At 48.9% G+C, this 12,334-nt stretch overlaps 1 long non-coding RNA gene across 1 annotated transcript; it reads right to left on the reverse strand.

Annotated features, from left to right (window-relative positions):
* Positions 1-1,498: 1,498 nt before the first annotated feature.
* On the reverse strand, positions 1,499-12,085 carry LOC103889898 (uncharacterized). Its single transcript, XR_654269.3, has 4 exons — positions 11,901-12,085; positions 9,725-9,851; positions 3,430-3,515; positions 1,499-1,737 (listed from the first exon to the last, which is right to left on the reverse strand). It is a non-coding gene; the product is annotated as an uncharacterized LOC103889898 (long non-coding RNA).
* Positions 12,086-12,334: the final 249 nt, after the last annotated feature.

Raw genomic sequence — 12,334 nt, forward strand, 5'->3', positions numbered from 1 at the left:
AGAAACAAAATCTCAGATGGCCAACTCAGATGTATAAGGAATGAAGCAGGCCGGGCGCGGTGGCTCACGCCTGTAATCCCAGCACTTTGGGAGGCCCAGGCGGGCGGATCACGAGGTCAAGAGATCGAGACCATCCTGGCTAACATGGTGAAACCCCGTCTCTACTAAAAATACAAAACAAAATTAGCCAGGCGTGGTGGCGGGCGCCTGAAGTCCCAGCTACTCGGGAGGCTGAGGCAGGAGAATGGCGTGAACCTGGGAGCTTGCAGTGAGCCGAGATCGCGCCACTGCACTCCAGCCTGGGCGACAGAGCGAGACTCCATCTCAACAAAAAAAAGGAAAAAAAAAAGAAAAAAAGAAATGAAGCATTTGGCTTTGCGCAGTGGCTCATGCCTGTAATCCTGGCACTTTGGGAGGCCAAAGTGGGTGGATCATTTGAGGTCAGGAGTTCGAGACCAGCCTGACCAACATGGTAAAACCCCGTCTCTACTAAAAATACAAAATTAGCCGGGCATGGTGGCTGCAAACCTGTAATCCCAGCTACTCGGGAGGCTGAGGCAGGATCACCTCTTGAACCCGGGAGTGGAGTTTGCAGTGAGCTGAGATGGTGCCATTGCACTCCAGCCTGGGCAACAAGAGTGAAACTCCATCTCAAAAAAAAAAAAAAAAATGAAGCAATTATAGTGTTTTAAAGTATATAATTTAATTTCTAAATGGAGCCTCCATTCCGCTAGGTGGCAGAAATTTTATGTCAGCTCATGGTTTCTTCAGCCAGTTCTGGATCCCAGCACAACCCAACCCCTTGAAAACGTCTTCCAGGAGCTTTGTGTGTGTCCATGTGGCTTCCGAAGTGCCCAGTCACCAGCTGCTTCTATCCATGGGTGCACACTGACATCTCTCAAGGCATCCTTGCTCCCATCTGGTCTCTTGTCATTGGATCAAATTCATGAGTGCCTGTCCCAACTATATGATCTCTCTAGGTCCTATTCTCTTTCAACCCTCTAGGGAACTCGGGAAACACTGGGCTATTGTCCATAATGTGGTGATGGTGGTGGTGGTGGCGGCGATGGCGGTGGCAGTGGTGATGGCGATGGTGGCAGCGGCAGCAGTGGCGGTGGCGGTGGTGGTGGCGGTGTCACCCGAGGCTGCCTTGGTCCAGCCAGCACGCAGCCTTCTCTATTCATTCTCTCTCTTGTGGACCCGTGGGGGAATTCTATGAGTCTTGCCACTTCAGGGCTCCACTCAGAAGGCAAGGTGAAGTCTTCTTTGGAGCCAGATTCCCAGATGGATCTGGAGTCTCCATTACACACAACCCCCTAGGGGTTTGACCCAGAATCCTCCTCTCAGGGTCACATGGCAATATCTACCCAACCCTCTTGCTTCTCCTCTCCTCCCTCTTGACTCTTTTCCCACCTGCCTCCTGCCATTGACTCCAGCCTATAGAATCTTTAAACAATCACTGGCGTATTGAAAGAATGACTCTGGGTAATTAGGCATATTTCTGTTTCCAAATCTACTGTTTATGCATAAGCTTTATTCTCCAAAGCTTTCAAGGATAGGATTTTAAAGTTGAAAGGCCTAGATTTTTGCAACCTAAAGCTTTTTCTTTAAAAAAAAATTTTTTTTTCTTGTCTGACATGGGAAAATTAGGAGCACAAAAATTGAGAGTTGCCATCTTGGTTGTCTGCCTTCTCTGGTGGCATCCCCTCCCTGGGGTAGTAAAGCCTCAGCTGCCATCTGAAAAAGAAGGACCTCAAATTACAGGAACTACCCAATATGAAAACCATAGCAATAGTTAATGCAGAAATGGAATCATCACGAAGCTAACGCAGCTTAAATTTCAGGGCCTCCCTTGGAAGAGCCCCTTCCCCAACCTTGGGAGGATTCAAGCAATAGATTAGCATGGTTTTTTTTGTTGTTGTTGTTGTTGTTGTTGTTTTTGAGACGGAGTCTCATTCTAGTTAATGCAGAAATGGAATCATCACGAATCTAACGCAGCTTAAATTTCAGGGCCTCTCTCAGAAGAGCCCCTTCCCCAACCTTGGGTGGACTCAAGCAATAGATTAGCATGGTTTTTTGTTGTTGTTGTTGTTTTGAGACGGAGTCTCACTCTGTCGCCCAGGCTGGAGTGCAGTGGTGCAATTTTGGCTCATTGCAAACTCTGCCTCCTGGGTTCATGCCATTCTCCTGCCTCAGCCTCCTGAGTAGCTGGTACTACAGGCGCCCACCACCACGCCCGGCTAATTTTTTGTATTTTTAGTAGAGACGGGGTTTCACTGTGTTAGCTAGGATGGTCTCAATCTCCTGACCTCGTGATCCGCCTGGGCCTCCCAAAGTGCTGGGATTACAGGCGTGAGCCACCGCGCCTGGCGCAGCATGTTTTTATAAAATATGCAAAAATCAAAATATAATATTTTAACAATTCCTGAAGCCCACATCTCGCACTCAGACTTCGTCTCCACCACACTTCTACTTGTGTTGGGTGGTGATGTGGCTCTTTGGGGCTTTAGCCGAGGGGAAGTCGAACTGAGTCTACACAGTAACATCCTCAGCCTGGACTAGGGCAGTGCACACCCTCTACTTTCAAAGGCTCCTCTCTTGTCCTTCTCTAGCTGCATTTCTACCCTGAGGGCAAGGAGTCTACAGGGCCAAAGGGAGCTTCACCCTCTTCCAGGCTACTCCTCAGGTGCAGCAGCCATGGGAATCTGCCTCTCAGAGCTTCCTTGAAGAAGAGCATGAGGGACTGGGCACAGTGGCTCACGCCTGTAATCCCAGCACTCTGGGAGGCCGAGGTGGGCAGATCACGAGGTCGAGAGATCGAGACCAGCCTGGCCAACATGGTGAAACCCCATCTCTACTAAAAATACAAAAATTACCTGGGCCTGGTGGCGCACACCTGTAGTCCCAGCTACTTGGGAGGCTGAGGCAGGAGAATCGCTTGAACCCGGGAGGCAGAGGTTGCAGTGAGTTGAGATTGCGCCACTGCACTCCAGCCTGGCGACAGAGAGAGACTCTGTCTCAAAGAAAAAAAAAAAAAAACAGGAAAAAAAAAAAAAAAGAAGAGCATGCTCTCAGCAGCAAGGGCTGCAGTTAGCTGAGACCTCCAGCCAGAACAGCATCAGGATCTGCCACAGTGTCTGAGTCAAGGCCACACTTCCACCAGGCAGCCTTCAGCTAAAGAGGGACCACAGCAGGAATCCTAGTGGCTGGCCAGTTCTGCCAGTGGGAGAGCCTTCTCATGGGCAGTCTTTCACTATAGCTTCCTATTGGGTTGGACCAGGTTTCATCAGATGGCATCTCACTCTGAGCCTCTACCTGCTTACTCTGCTCCTTCTCTAGTTCCTTTCACAGGCTCAGATTGGCATTGGGACATGAAGTCTTTTTCTGCCCAATCCTGCTTCATCCTCCTGTCATGTTAACAAGGCTTACCTCTTACTCAGTCTCCAGCACTCCTAACTGACTCCATTTCTTCTACCCAGGGGACCTGACCTGACACCATCGATGCTGGAAGTGGCCTGAGAAAGCAATAAAGAGAGGGCATGGCACCTTGATCAGCTAGCATGAGGGCTCCATCCCAGGTGGTCTGGGAGGCACAGAGTGTGCCTAGGATGACACAGCAACCCAATTGCTATACTTTCAGTGATGTTGACTTGGGAAATTGCTCTGATGGTGGGAAGACCCAAGTGGTGGATGTCCCTGACGACTTTGGTTCCCAAGACCCCTCTGAGCCCTTAGTGCTGGCAGGGATTGCCACTTCTCTCAAGAGTCAGCCCTTTCCCCACCCTGTAGAGGTCTCTCCCCTACACGATAGCAGGGCCCCCCTCAGGATCTGCCCCCATATCCTTTCCTGGCTGCAAAGCCAATAAGTAGGATTAAATGGCAGCATAACCCAGCTGGGGACAGGCTAGGCTTGATAAGGGAGGAAAGCAAGAGCCCCCAAAGGTGCTGCAAGAGTGGACTGCCATAGACCAGTGGGTGCTAAGGAGGGTCCAGGCAGGGAGGGTGTTGATCAGGGTGGGGCTTAAGACCAGGTTTATTAGTTCATTCTCATACTTCTATAAAGAACTACCTGAGACTGGGTAATTTATAAACAAAAGAGGTTTAATTGGCTCACGGTTCTGCAGGCTGAACAGGAAGCATAGCAGCTTCTGCTCAGCTTCTGGGGAGGCTCCAGGAAACTTACAATCTTGTGGTGGAGGAAGGGGACACATCTTACATGCCAGAGCAGGAGGAAGAGAGAGAGAGAGGGAGGAGGTGCTACACACTTTTAGACAACCAGATCTTGTGAGAACTCTATGATGAGAGCCGCACTGGGGAGATGGTGCTAACCCATTCATGAGAACCTGCCCCCATGATCCAATCGCCTCCTCCTCCAACATTGAGGATTACAGTTTGACATGAGATGTGGATGGAGACACAGATCCATACAGATCCAAACTGTATCATTCCACCCTGGCCGCTCCCACATCTCATGTCCTTCTCACACTGCAAAATCCAATCATGCCTTCTCAACAGTTCCTTCCCCAAAGTCTTAACTCATTCCAGCATTAGCTCAAAAGTCCACAGTCCAAAGTCTCATCTGAGACAAGGCTAGTTAGTCCCTTCCACCTATGAACCTGTAAAATCAAAAACAATTAGTTACTTCCAACGTACCATGGGGGTACAGGCATTGGGTAAATACTCCCATTCCAAAAGGGAGAAATCGGCCAAAAGAAAGAGGCTACAGGCCCCACTCAAGTCTGAAACCCAGCAGGGTGCCATTACCTCTTAAAGCTCCAAAATAATCTCCTTGATTCCATGTCTCACATCCAGGGCACAGTGATGCAAGGAGTGGGCTCCCAAAGCCCTGGGCAGCTCTGCCTCTGGGGCTCTGCAGGGCTCAACCCCTGCGGCTGCTCATAGGCTGGCGTGGTGCCCTGAAGCAGGAGAGGCACATGGTAGTGCTTAATCGCCAGGAGCCAGAAGGTCACACCCATTGTAATAACTGGCAAGGCTGGAGTGGCAGCCAACAGGGCTTGACTTCCAGAGTGAGGGAGATGTTGACAGAATACAGCAATGCTAGCGAGGGGCAGCCCATACGTGGACTGCTATGTGTGTGTGTGTGTGTGTGTGTGTGTGTGTGTGTGTATTTATGTGTGTATGTATAAACTGGACTGGAGTTAGCTTTTTGAAAAATATGACTTTTTAGTTTACTCGATGTCATTTTATTTATTTGTTTGTTTTTTGAGACGGGCTCTCAATACATTGCCCAGGTTGGTTTCGATCTCCTGGGCTCAAACGATTCTCCCATCTCAGCCTCTCGAGTAGCTGGGATTACAGGCATGAGACACAGCCCCTGACTGGAGTCAGTTTCCAGAACTGAGAACCATTGACTGAAGAGGTGGCTGGGTACCCAGGAGAAAGAATCCTGTGACATGACAGTTTTTAAAGTAGAGATTTCAGATAAACAACAGGACCTATGACCATTTACTAGAGTGACTTTTTGCTGGGGAAAGAGGGGTCCTCAGGTATTTGAAGGACTGTCTGAAGATCTGAATTGACATTGACATCCAGAGATCCAAAGACTCCTCCTAGCCCATGTCTTAGAGTAGGGCCATGCAAAGAGCCAGGGAAGAAAGCAAGTGCTGGCTGAACTCCAGCTGAGAGTGGGTCCACTGGCTCCATGGATCCATCCTGAGGTCATTTTCTCAGTCCCTGAATGTATAATTGGCATTGGAAAAACTCCCACATTGGGTTTTTGGCCTGTAGAGTAAAAGCTATCATACTGGGGAAAGCCAAGTGAAAACGCTTGATACTACTGCCACCCTGAACCTCAGCCAAGAGAGGAAAATACAAACAATATCGCATCCCGGGGGCTGCTAGAGGTTAATGCTACCCTTATGGAACTCAAGGAGGCATGGCTGGAGGTCTCCCCCGTATTTCCATTTAGTTGACCAGACTGGCCACTGCAGGAACCAGAGGGAACCCGGAGAACTGTGGACCACCACAAACCCAAATAATAATAGCCCCAGTTACCACGACCAATGTAGTATCTTTGCTAGAGCAGATGACTACGGCCATTGATTTAATGAGCTCATTCTTTTTATCCTGATCAGAAAAGAGAATCAGAAATATTCTGCATTCACATGGAACAGACAACACACATTTACAGTTTTGCCCCAGGGGTCTTTGACTCACTCACTTGCTTTCTATCTTAACATAGTCTAGAGAGATCTGGATTGTTTGGGCATCCCACAGAGCATCATATTGATCCATGAAATTGATGACATCTTTCTAATTTGGCAGGATGAGAAAGAAGTAGCTGGCCTGTAGAGGACTTGGTAAAGTACATGTGCTCTTGAGGGTGGGGAAGAAACTCTATGAAGATTCAGAGACTGGCATATCCATAAAGTTTTTAGGGATGAAGTGATCGGGGGCATGCCAGGGCATCCTCTCCAAAGTAAAAGACAAATTGCTGCATTTTACAACCCCTATTGCAAAGAAGGAGGCACGATGCCTGATACGCCCCTTGGGTTCTAGAGGCAATACGCTCCACACTTAGGAAGGCTATTCCAGACCATCTGGTAAGTGACATGGAAGGCTGCCAACTCTGAGTGGCCAAGAGCAGAGTGGGGCCTGCAGCAGGTTCAGGCTGTGGTGCAGGCAGCCCTGCCGCTTGGACCATTTGATCCAGCAGTTCCTGCGGTGCTGGAGGTGTCAGTGGTGGAGGAGGATGCAGTGTAGAGCTAATGACAAGCCGCCATGGGAGCATCACAACACAGGCTCCCGGGGGCCTGGAGCAAGGCCGTGCCATCTGCAGCAGAGAACACATGCTTTTCGAAAAGCAGCTCTCGGTGTGTTATTGAACCCTGATGGGAATGGGAGAGCTGCCCAGGGGATCTAAGTGAAAATGCATCTAGAAATACCCAGCATGATCTGGGGTCTCATAGAGTGATGGAAAGGTTCACCTGGGATCAAGCCTGAGCTGGGGGTGAGGGAGCACAAGGAAGTTGTATGAGCAGGTGTCCCAGACCCCGTGTCATCTGCCACAGCTGCACCATCACCCCTCCCTCAGCACACCCCCAGGGCCATCCCGTCAGTGGGAGTGGGCGGGGGGTCTCCTATAGCTGGCTGAAGGTGGAGGAAGGGCCCGAATTTAATATGCAGATGGTTTGGCTGGGTGCTGTGTGCGGAAACAAGCAGAAACTGGAGAGCAGCTGCCTTACAGCGACACTCAGGGACAGACCGCTAAAGACAGTGGCCAGGGGAAACCCTTCCGATCAGGGGGATTCCAGCATTGTCCCTGGTCATGAACTTTGTGTGGAAGGAATCTTTGCCAAAGGTGAAAAAAATCTGAACTCATGGCAGTGACAAGAGTTCACCTTGTCACTTGACCTGGCAGACTGGTCAGGGGCCAGCCTAGAAGAATGAATGATCAGAGAGAAGGAGGTCTGGGGGAGAGGCAGTTCATGGATATATGGAAATTGACATAAAGAATGGTGATCTTTGCATTATATATCAACTACCTGAAAGTGTTAGTCACGAAAGGGGCACTAAATAGCCAAGTAGGCAAAATAGCTCAGCCACGGGATGTCAGCTAGCATATGCCGTGTGCTATGAACTGGCAGAAGCAGAGATGACATATGGGCCCAGCAGCATGAACTCCCACTTACCAAAGCCAATCTGGCTATTGTGCACCGTGGCAGTCATGGAGGAGTGTGGCTCAGATCTCCCTTCCAGAAGAAACTTGCTGGTCAGCGGCAAGGAGAGTAGTTAGCTGGCAGCATCCAGCTGAAGCCCCTTCACAATTCACTACAGCCCCTCCTGGGCGGCCCGGCCAGCAGTGAGCATGCTGGGAGCCTTCTATGCCCAATGCAGGACTCCTCTGATGGGCAGTCTGCGCCAGAACTTCCCATCGGGTTGACCACATTGTAAATGATTTCCAGGACATTGTGGGGCTCTGCCTGCCCATTTTTGCCCTCGACACGTTTCAGATCAGCATTGTGATCTGAAGCCTTCCCCAACCAACCCTCCTCTGTCGCTTTTTATCTTTCAAAAATGTCTCTCCTCAGGAACCCTCTTGCATCCCCAATTCTATTCCTGGATCTGCTTATCAGAAGACCTGGATTGATACTCCAGGCCCAGAGACCCTTGCCAACATCAGTCATGCTACCAGGGCCCGTCAGGACTGCTGCCCACGTCCTCCCCAAAGGCCGGCTCACACTGGTGTGCAACCCCAGGCCTGAGGGGCTGCCAAAATGGCTGTGTACACGGGAATGGTCGATCTTAGCCATGAGCCTCGGCTATCCACACACGTGCCAGAGCCCTCAGGCTGCAAAGTGCTTCCTCCTGGAGAAGGAGAACCGGCAGCCAGCCGGGGGCAGGGCCAGCTTTCCCCGCACAACACATTCCCGACGGAACCCAGGATTCTGAGAATTCTAAATTTGAATCTGGCCTTTCAAATTCTCAGGGTAGAAGGATGGGACACAATGTATTTAGCGGTTTGTTAGCGTGATTGATGACTTTCAGGAATTTATTTTAAACATATGGAAAGGGGACCTCCTTTCTAGTCTCGTTCTGGGCTATGCAATTGTTAGGAGTAGGCCTGGCCTGGAGATTCATTTTATTTGGGTAAATGGGATATACTGATGTATTTCAAAATCACTTCCATTAGCTTGTTGCTAGCCATCCTGGTGGAAGAGTCGTTTCTAGAAATCCTCCTGAGGCCTGTGGTGCCCACTCACCCGGCATCATGACAGAAAGTGCAGTGCTCAAAGTCACACTGAAACAAATGCATTCTGGCTGTAAAAGGATGGGTTTTTGGGGACGAAGCAAGGCAGGGGAAGGTTGAAGAAAATGCTTCCAATCATGAATACGTAATTGCAATTGCAAGCAGAGAATTTGTTTGTCATTGATACCTAGTTGAAGCTATCAATAATAAAAAACAAAATTTGACCAACTGTGCTAAAGAAAAGACTGAATTAACTTTATAATCTCTTTATAGAAACAGAAAATACTACCACAAAACCACTGTCATAGGAAGAAGCTATTAAAATGTATGCAGCCAAAAAATGTAGGAAAAAGGTATTAGAAGCATAGAAGACAATTAATAAAATGTAGTACAAGATTTTTCTAGATTTTGTGATATTTGTAGTATTTGTTCAGTTTTTCTTTTTTCTTTTTTTTTTTTTTTGAGACAGGATCTCACTCTGTTACTCAGGCTGGAGTGCAGTGGCATGATCATAGCTCACTGCAGCCTCAACCTCTCAAGCTCAGGTGATCCTCCCACCTCAGCCTCCTGAGTAGCTGGGACTACAGGCATGTGTTACCACACCCGGCTAGTTTTTGCATTTTTTTGTAGAGATGGAGTTTCACCATGTTGCCCAGGCTGGTCTGGAATGCCTGGACTCAAGTGATCTGCCCGTCTCCACCTCCTGAAGTGTTGGGATTACAGGCATGAGCCACTGTGCCTGGCCCAGTTTTTCTTTTTAATTGTAATTTGTTGTGATTTTTTTTCTCCTAAGTAAATATCCCCTTTTATATTTAATGTGTTTGTAAATTTGTATTCTTCTTTCTTAAAAAGGACCCTCCACACTGAATAAGCTTCAGGCCCCACAATACCCAGATCCACTCCTGAATGAATATTATTATTACTAGTCAAAGTATTATGTTATCACATCCATGAGGGAGATACAATTGCCTCTGTTTTACAGAAAAGTAAAGGCCAAGAGATGAAGTTGCTTACTCATTCTGACTCTGAATGCTTTTCCCGCTAGATTCTGGAATCTTCAGGCTTCTTGGCGCTCAGCCTGTTCGTTGATCCTCCTGCTGCTTCTACCACCCAGATCCCAGCAGAGAAAGCGAGAGGGAGACTAAATAGGAAGAAGAAGCCTCTCTGAATAAGCTGAGAAGGTTCCATAACGTCCCACTCTTCCGCAGCCCGCGGTCAGGGAGCTGGGGTGGGGGTAGGAGTGGCCGCACAGAAACCAAAAACCAAGTGGCCCAAACAACCAGCTTTTGCAGGAAGACAGAACAGGCAGTTAGGGGCTCCGGATCCCAGGCCGAGACCCTCGGACCTCAGTTAACGGCTAGTGTGGCTGAAGCCTGATGTCACCAACAGAGACAAGGAGGAGAGTAGGGAGGGATTACATATCTGTGGTTCTGATTTCCTGAAATAGTCCAGCCCTGCATGAAAGGTCTGCTGTGCAGAGCCAGAGTCTAATCCAAGTTCAGGATGGCCACTAAGGACACCTGATTTATCACTTATCTTTAGCCATGGGCCGTGAACATTCCTTTGCTAATCAAGGCTGTTAACAACCCCAAAAGTGTTGCCTCTTAGAGCAGAAAGAATCCCAAGATCACTGAATCCAGGGATTCTTAGGTCCACCCTGATGAAACAGAGAATCAATGAGTGACACTTCCAAAAGCTCAATGTATGCAATTTAAACTATCATTTTGGCCAAGATATATATATATTTTTTGTTGTTAAAATGTCTTTGGTGAAAGGATGGAAATAATGATGGTGATATTTGCTAGTATTTATTGAGTGTTGCCATGTTCTGGGCATTGTGTTAAAAAGCCTGGCACAGTGTATCTCAATCACCATAAGAACCTTAAGAGAAAGACACAATTTTGGTTTTTTTTGAGACAGAGTCTCACTCTGTCACCCAGGCTGAAGTGCAGTGGCAGGATCTCGGCTCACTGCAACCTCCACCTCCCGGGTTCAAGTGATTCTCCTGCCTCAGCCTCCCAAGTAGCTGGGACTATAGGCACACACCACCATGCCCAGCTAATTTTTTTTTTTTTTTTTCTGAGATGGAGTCTTGCTCTGTCACCCAGGCTGGAGTGCAGTGGTGCGATCTCGGCTCACTGCAGCCTCCGCCTCCTGGGTTCAAGCGATTCTCCTGCCTCAGCCTCCTGTGTAGCTGAGATTACAGGAACCCACCAGCACACCCAGCTAATTTTTGTATTTTTTGGTAGAGACAGGGTTTCGCCATGTTGGCCAGGCTGGTCTCGAACTCCTGACCTCGTGATCTGCCCGCCTCAGCCTCCCAAAGTGCTGGGATTACAGGCGTGCGCCACTGCGCCTGGCCCAATTATTAACCCACTTTTTCTTCTGAAGAAACTAAGGCTAGGGGAGATCAAACTGGTACAAGTCACACAGCAGCATGTCACAGAGTTGGGACCTGAACTCGGCAGGTCTGATTTCCTTGTGCCCGCTCTTAACTAACTGTCACATCACCCTGCCTCTGTAGATTAAATGCAGTTTTCAATTCTGACATCCTGATCTCCCCAAGTAGAAGTGTGGTGGCCGGGCGTTGCAGCTTGTGCCTGTAATCCCAGCATTTTGGGAGGTTGAGGCAGGCAGATGACTTGAGCTCAGGAGTTCAAGACCAGCCTGGGCAACAGTCTGTGAATCCGTGTCTCTACAAAAAATACAAAAATTAGTTGGGCATAGTGGCATGTGCCTATAGTCCCAGCTCCTCAGGAGGCTGAGGTGGGAGGATGGCTCGAACCTCAGAGGCGGAGGCTGCAGTGAGCCAAGAATGTGCCACTGCACTCCAGCGTGGGTGACAGAGCAAGACTCTGTCTCAAAAACATAGAAATTTAAAAAGTGTGGCAACCCTGGGTTGGAACCTTGTGTTTTCTTAAAGAACTTATCCTGGCCTAGAAGTCTGGAGGCCTGAATGCCATTGGTGTAACTTGTCAGGTTCATCTGACACTTGCCTGGGGAGATGTACTTGAGTTACCCAATGTCATCCAGCAAGTTGGAAGCAAAATTAGACAGGGAAAAGACCTGGCCGAGTAGAATTTCAGCATCGGTGAGATATGAAAATTTGGGAATTTCCTTTGGTTTGGACAATGGCTGTCTACAGGAAAGGCAACCTCTAGAAATAAATTCAGAAAACAATTCTTCCAACCTATGTTTCCCCAGGGACATCCCAGCTTCGACAGTGTACTTCTGTGCAGCTCCAGGAATGCCTCTGCATTCCTCAGCAGAGTGGGAATTTCCAGTCCTGGTTCCTGGAGGCGCATTCTCACCTCTCCCTGCTGTACTGCCTCCCACTCAGGAACTTCTTTCCTGTTGGCTGTCTCCATGGTGAAGCTGAGGGAAAGAGAGAGTTTAGATGGTTGCCATGGCAACAACAAAGGACCTGTGGTTTCCTTGGTGATACGGGGAAGGTAGAGGCGGCAGGGCTCCAAGGATCTGTTCCCCACCCCAGTTCCCCTGCCTAGGTCACATCCTGGGCTGCCTGGATTAGGACCATGCATGACAATAATAGCAAAACCTTCCAGATGATAGACACTCTCCAGGCCAGTGAGGCAGTGCTCTGTTCGGACTGTGGGTCCAGGC

Source organism: Pongo abelii, chromosome 12 (assembly GCF_028885655.2).
Source record: "Pongo abelii isolate AG06213 chromosome 12, NHGRI_mPonAbe1-v2.0_pri, whole genome shotgun sequence".
Lineage (NCBI taxonomy): Eukaryota > Metazoa > Chordata > Mammalia > Primates > Hominidae > Pongo > Pongo abelii.